Source organism: Rhagoletis pomonella, unplaced genomic scaffold, assembly GCF_013731165.1.
Source record: "Rhagoletis pomonella isolate Grant_MI unplaced genomic scaffold, Rhpom_1.0 Rhpom_scaffold_08723, whole genome shotgun sequence".
Lineage (NCBI taxonomy): Eukaryota > Metazoa > Arthropoda > Insecta > Diptera > Tephritidae > Rhagoletis > Rhagoletis pomonella.
In genome coordinates this window covers 1-6774 of record NW_023467250.1, presented here as the reverse complement: position 1 = coordinate 6774, position 6774 = coordinate 1, and the positions used below count along the sequence as shown (strand labels likewise).

General features: G+C 32.8%; 1 long non-coding RNA gene across 1 annotated transcript; it reads right to left on the bottom strand.

Moving 5' to 3' along the window:
- Positions 1-2124: 2124 nt before the first annotated feature.
- On the bottom strand, positions 2125-5037 carry LOC118756085. The gene is made up of 4 exons (XR_004995095.1): positions 4899-5037; positions 4517-4688; positions 4166-4285; positions 2125-2251 (listed from the first exon to the last, which is right to left on the bottom strand). It is a non-coding gene; the product is annotated as an uncharacterized LOC118756085 (long non-coding RNA).
- Positions 5038-6774: the final 1737 nt, after the last annotated feature.

The window sequence follows — 6774 nt, the reverse complement described above, 5'->3', positions numbered from 1 at the left end:
CTTTGCATCCTGCGTTCTTAATTTGAGTATCCTTTATGCATTTTTTTAAGTTTTCTAATGCAATATTTATTATCTTAGAAATCAGATTTATAAGAAAAATTCTTTATAAAACCTCCAGAGCGCGGCAGCGAAGGCGATGATATGTAATATTACAGAAATCAACTAAATTAATTTTTCACTTGGGCTTGTGAAAGCTAAAACTTGAGTTAAAAGACAGTGGAAATAACGCGCCTTGCTGTGCCTGCATGCAACTCTGTGAGCGCAATAGTTACCAAACAATTCTACACATAATCCTCTTACCATATGGCGTCTCCTTCTTCTCCATTTTGATAGTGTTCTCCGCGGTTGGCAGCGCTTCCGTTGGCAGTGGTGTGGTCAATAAAACTACAAGGCTACAATCGATGCCGCCCCAGCCCATGTCGCAAAAGCAGCGATTCGTATTCGTACAGACCTGAGGAATTAGAAAAAAAAAAATAAAACAAAAAGAAAAAAACAATGAGGAAAATAATTAATTAAAAATGTAATTACTTGAAAAAGTGATGAATACATTTGGCTAGCTGAAAATTTTGTGGGCAACATTGCATTTATACATAAATAAATTTGATTAATTTCAAATTTGGTTGTCATTGCTAATCGATTTTCAGACATATCCAAATTGTAAAATATATTACAAGTGCATTCATACGTACAGAAAACGTAATCAACGTGAAAGCTTCGCATAAACAATATTTCCATTAAAAGTTGCAGCTATCAATATGGATTAAAAATGCAAAATGACATTGCAGCGAGTCGAATAATTCAACAAACCAATCAGCAAATCCACCAGCCCCAAAGATAGCCAGCCAACCAGCCAAACCGGGCCACCAATCAGCCAGCCATTGAGCAACTAAAATGAGTAGCAGAGTCGCGTAAAAGCTTTTTTGGCTATAACCCTCGGTGTGTGCATTTGTTTATGTGCCGAAAGCTTTTGGAACGACATATTTTAAATTTTTAATTACATTTAAGCCTATTTATACATTGGCTACAGCTCACAGTCGAATGGCAACCAGCGTTGACCCAATAATTAGCTCTGTCGACATTCTGGCCGGACAAGCAGATAACTGATTTCGTTTCGTTGTTGTATTTTCTTGTTAATGCTTTTGCTATTGCCGCTGAGCTCAGACATACATATGTATGTGTATGTGAGTGCCATCGTTGCGCTGCACTTTAGTAGTCCGTCAGCAATGACCGACCGTAAATGAGTCACTGCATGGAATTTACGGTCGCATTTTGGCCGATTACTGCACAAACACACACGCCATATACGCGCACATACTTGCACAACACAAATATTCTCTTTGTAGTGCAATCTTTCATTTGTGTTGTAGTTGTCATTGTTCGGTGCTAACTGTTGGCGTTAAGAATTATTGCAGGCGTCTGCGGGTCGACGTGGCGTATACGCAACACTTTTCATACATTTGCTTGGCCGTTGCTGCAAATTTCAACCACAAAATATTTTCGATTTATTTTTCGTACTTTTCGTTATAATTTCATGCATGAAATTGCTTGTTGTTGTATTGCTTTTGTTTCTTTTCTCGTTTTGTTTTTTTGGTATCTTATTTCTGAGCGCATTAATCAGGCGCCTAGCAGTGCGGTTGCGGCTACGGTTACGACTGCGTAATCACCTCTGAAGCGCTGCTCATTATTGTGGGTTAAATACTTTAATGGTTGAATGAATGGCCACTGGGCTTAAATGGTTAAATTTGAAGCTACAGCTGCAGCAGCAGCACAGCGCGTAGTAAATTGTATATTTTCATTATTTGGTATATAGTATAAAGAAGAATTCTTTTGATGTCGCACATTGCGGCATTCACTTGGCTGCGGAAATACCTCAATAATGAATCGCATTAAAATTATTATATTGAATGCTTTTGTTTTTTTTTTTGCTTTTCTTTCCGATTATGCACAGATATTCATTGACAAGTGGATGCTTTATTTTTTGTATTTTTTTTCTTTATTATTAGCTTGAGTTCAAGTTTATTGCTTTAAAGTGTATGATTGTGTTTTTATTTTAGTTTCACTTTTTTACTTACTCCGCGTTCTGAACACTCTTGGCCTTGTTTATTTGTCGGACATTTTGTTTGATCGATGTGTGGAAAAAATGCTGACGCAAGTCTGATTCAGACAAATCAAATCTTTACCGCATGGCGTACCATCCTTCACCAAGCCATGTTCTGGATATTCATTGGTGCCCACTTGACCGCTGGTGGCTCTGCAGAAAAAGTGAACAAAATGGAATTGATGAAAACGTTCATTAAGGCAAATAAGAAATTGAAAATGAGAAAATAAATTAAATTAAATAATAAGTCGGAGAAGGAAGGGGCATAAGGGCATTGGATGAGAAAATCATTTGCTCAAAAGAAGGCACAAATTTTACATTTAAATATTCTTGTGTTTAGCAAATGCATATTTACTTATAGATACATATATGTATGTAGGGATGTACAGTTGTTCACAAAATAATTGCTAGGCGATAATTTGACCAGTAGTGAATATTTTTCATTTGTTTGTTTAATCTTCATTAAAGTTTTATAAAGGCATTTATAATATATATATATCTTTATATAACAAAAACCACATAAATCGAGTTTTAAAACTTTGTGCAAAAATTATAAAAAGCACACAAATTTTCAACGCAATTTCAAAATTTTTACACAGAACTTTTAGAAATTTTTCAGATAAGCAGCCTTAAATTTAAGTATAATAAAGTGCAAGTTTGAAGTTGCTTAGAAAGCGATTTTTGGCAATTTTTTTTTTTGACATAGGTCTTTCTTTCATATAAAAAAAACTTGTCGAGGATACTTTTTATGGAAGAAAATGCGTGGCACCGTGAACAAAAAAAAAATGCAAAAATCAACGGTATTTTGAAGACACTTGGAACATACACTTTAATTTTATTAAAACTCAATTCGCTATAAAACTGCATACGCCAAAATTTATTTTAAAACTTTTAAAAGTTTTAAATTTTGTGAGTATTTCTTTTTCTACTTTAAATTTTGGATTTATACGGTTTTTATAAAAAAGTATAAGCATAGATACAATATAATAAAAGCTGGTCAAATATCGCATTCCTATTATTTTGAGGACAGTTGCAGTCGAAGGGGGTTAGTATCGAAATTCTGGTATTAAAAAATTTAGAAAACGAAATTGTGGGTTTCAAAAGCTCCTTACTAAAAGAAAATTTCCGGCCAGGAAAATGGAGAAAGAGTAAGAAAGATAACTGAAGAACTGTTAAAAAAGAAATTACTTAAGTCAAACAGCTTCTTTGAAAAGAATTGCAAAATTTATTGTTATTTACTAAAACAATATATTGTTTGCATATATATATTGAAAATAAAAGTTTCTTTTGCTTGACAAGTAATTTTTAAGCAAAAAACCAAAATCGATTCAATAAATTTTCATGAAAATTTTAAAATTTTGAATTAAATTTTACTATAATGAAATGCAAGTTTCAATAGCACGTATTTTCTTATATATGTATAAAAAAAAATTGAAAATACTTTGTGCAGAAAAAATATTCTCAAAAATCAATGCGATTTTTGAGCACTTATATTTTTATAAGAAATTAGCGGAAAAAATGAAAATAAAAATTGTTGCATACATATATTGTGAAAAATTCTCTGTGCCAATACTTCTTGCCGTGAGTGTAATTGAAAAAAAAAAATTAGCTTCGGTACAAAAGCATTTTAGTGTTAGTTGATTAAAAAATGATTTCTTCTTGGAAATTTAGTAAACTAATACTGCAACTTTTGAAATGCCAACTTAAATTTCATTCACGCAACAATGCGCCAATTCTTGTTCTATTAAGTGATGAGGTGAAACTATTTTTGGCGCTTCAAAATTTCGATTCGTTTTGCAAAATAATATTAAAATTTTTTTACAAAAACTTAAACTTGCTGTACATAGTATGTGTGTATGTATGTATGTATATATTGTGATAAAATTTTGTTTCGTTTAAGTTTATCACTTTAGTGAACGCGAATTGAGCGCCAATCCGATAAGTGAAAAAAGTTATGCACTTAGTTGCAATAAAATAGTTGATATGTAGATTTATAAAGTTTTTGAATAATCGCCTTTTTATATACATATGTTAATAGAGATAAATCGCTGGAATTTTTGCACTTACTTGCATTCATACTCCAATCCTTTTATTGAGATTATTGTATTCGAATAAAGTTGATCAATGCCATCATTGACTGGCTGCCGTTCGCCCTCCTTGCATTGCAGTGTGCCACATTGAACATTTCTACAGAAAAAAGCAAATGCACAAAATATAAATTTAAGAGCTAAAAATTGCGAGCAAGCTTAAAAATATATTGGAAAATAAAAATTAGGCCTCTTTTACGTATTTTAGATATTAAATATATTATTATTTGCATATAATTTATTTTTTCCCTTAAACGTTTTTAATGAGCAGAAGGGGAGGCAAAACTATATGTCAGTTAATAAAATCCTTGAAATTTTTAGTCACACTTACTCTGGCTCGCATTTGATGTAATGTTCATTTGCGTCACGCCCACAATGGCCATTGATTGAACCCTTTGAATTGAATTGCTCATAGCATTGCCGATCGGCCGCCGAGCCACCATAGCCCCAGATGGCTTCGCATTGCAGATTCAAGGTGGGACAGTCACCTTGAAAGCAGTAACCTAAAAAATTATATAGAGTCGGTGTAATAATATTAATTACTATCATATAATTTATAACTTTTTCTTTTTAAATTTAGACGTGCAAATAACCGAAACATATATTTTTTTGTAATTCATGTACAAGTTGCATAGTTATTTGCAAAACTCAAAGAAGTGCATTTGTTTCTTTTTTTTTAATAAATTTCAACATTAAAATTTCCCCGATCTTACCCGATGTTCCTGCTTTAGTATGTCCACACGGTGATCCATTCTTTCTAAACACATCAGCTGGGCAGTGACCAATTTCACCATCACAATATTCTGGCAGATCGCATTCGTTGTGCGAATCACGGCAGATATAGTCCTTTGGACGAAGCTTTTGAAATGGATGAAGGATTTAAGAAAAAATTATATAGATACATATAATTTCAGTGGAAGAATGTTGTCCGAAATGTCTAATATTTTTATGCTGTGTGGCAAAAATGGAAGCACTTGTAATTTTATGCCACCTGCAAATGGTGGATGGTTCTTTATAAAAATGTTTCTCATGGCCAAAAATTGACTCGCAGATTTGTCATTGCCTGTCTACGGACGACCGCTCTTTATAATTTTTCGTTGTTAACCGAACCAAGCGCCAATTCCTACGGAGGGAAGTTCGCACCCTAATCACTTTGTTATGCGGCTGCCACCACGATATACAGCTGCAAACAAGTAATTTTTTAGCAAAAATTAAAACCGATTTCAATTCTCATATAAAATTTTAGGTGTAGCGTTAATTTCTTCGTGATCCAATTATCGGATCTAAACGAAATTAGTATGGGATCACCCTTGAGGTACCGCCTTTCGAAATCGGTTGACGTGGTCCAAAGTTATGCGGTAACACATAAAAAAAAAAATAAAATATTCCGACGAATTGATAACCTTCTCCTTTTTTGAAGTCGGTTAGAAATGAATTTTCCAAGACTAATGGCTAGTTTCACGAAAGCAATTTAAGTGAAAAATGATTTTTCTGTTTGAATTTAATATGAAAACTCACAGAACAAAAATCATTTTTCACTTACGCACTTTACGAACTATTTTTTAACCGACTTAGAAAAGGGGAAGAGGTTATTAATCCGTGGGAATATTTTTTTTTTATGTATGTTACCGCATAATCTTGGACCACGTTAACCGATTTCTATAACTATTTTTTTTTTTAAGATCCGATCAATTGGTTAGAAAGAAATTAACCATACTTTAAAATTTTTCTATTAGAATTGAAGTCGGTTTTGTTTTTTGCCTAAAAATCACTCGTTTCAAATAAGAAATTACTGCTTAAAAATACATAGATAAATTAATTAGTATCAAAAAACTTTGATCAGAAGAGTTTTTATTTTATGCATAATATTGAGGCAGCCTATTTCTAAGTTGACCAGTGATGAAACCATTTACCTTTCTGAAACCACTCGTAAAGCTTCAACGAGATAAAATGAAATTCATAGTTAAAATCGGCTTAAGTGAAATTTTTTAAACGAAGTCAAAAAAAGTTTTTTAAAAAATAAATTTAAAAATTGCCAGTAAGTTGCTCTTGCTTCTATGACGATATAATACCCAACTGCCCATCCAAGAATATTTTTGGGTCATTCTGGTGTTGCCACTTTGTAAGTAATTCCTCAAAACGCGAGGAATTTCGGGTGCGCTTGAGTATTTTTTGAGGATTTTATTTTGAGGAATTTTCACTCAAAATATATTTACAGATATATATTTAAGTCCTCATTCGGTAAAAATTCCGTTGCTAATCAGGCGATTTTATCATACACAACGTAAAGGGTTCGAACGTCAACATGGCGGCCACAATATCAAAAAATTTAGATTTTTGCTCACATTTCCCTCAAACGCCTTGTCAAACCTTCAAAGAACCCCGTGCACAACATAAATAGCTTTAAGCAAAGGCATATTTCGCTTGGTTTTTAAAGCTGCTTGTGTGGTGTTTTTCGCTCTTAAGCACATCTGCATTTGCTACTAAATATTCAAAATGTTATCGACAATTTTTTTCATTCCATCGTTATATTTTCAACTTATTTTGAACTTGCTAAATCTCGATACCGAATGGTTTTATTCTTCATTA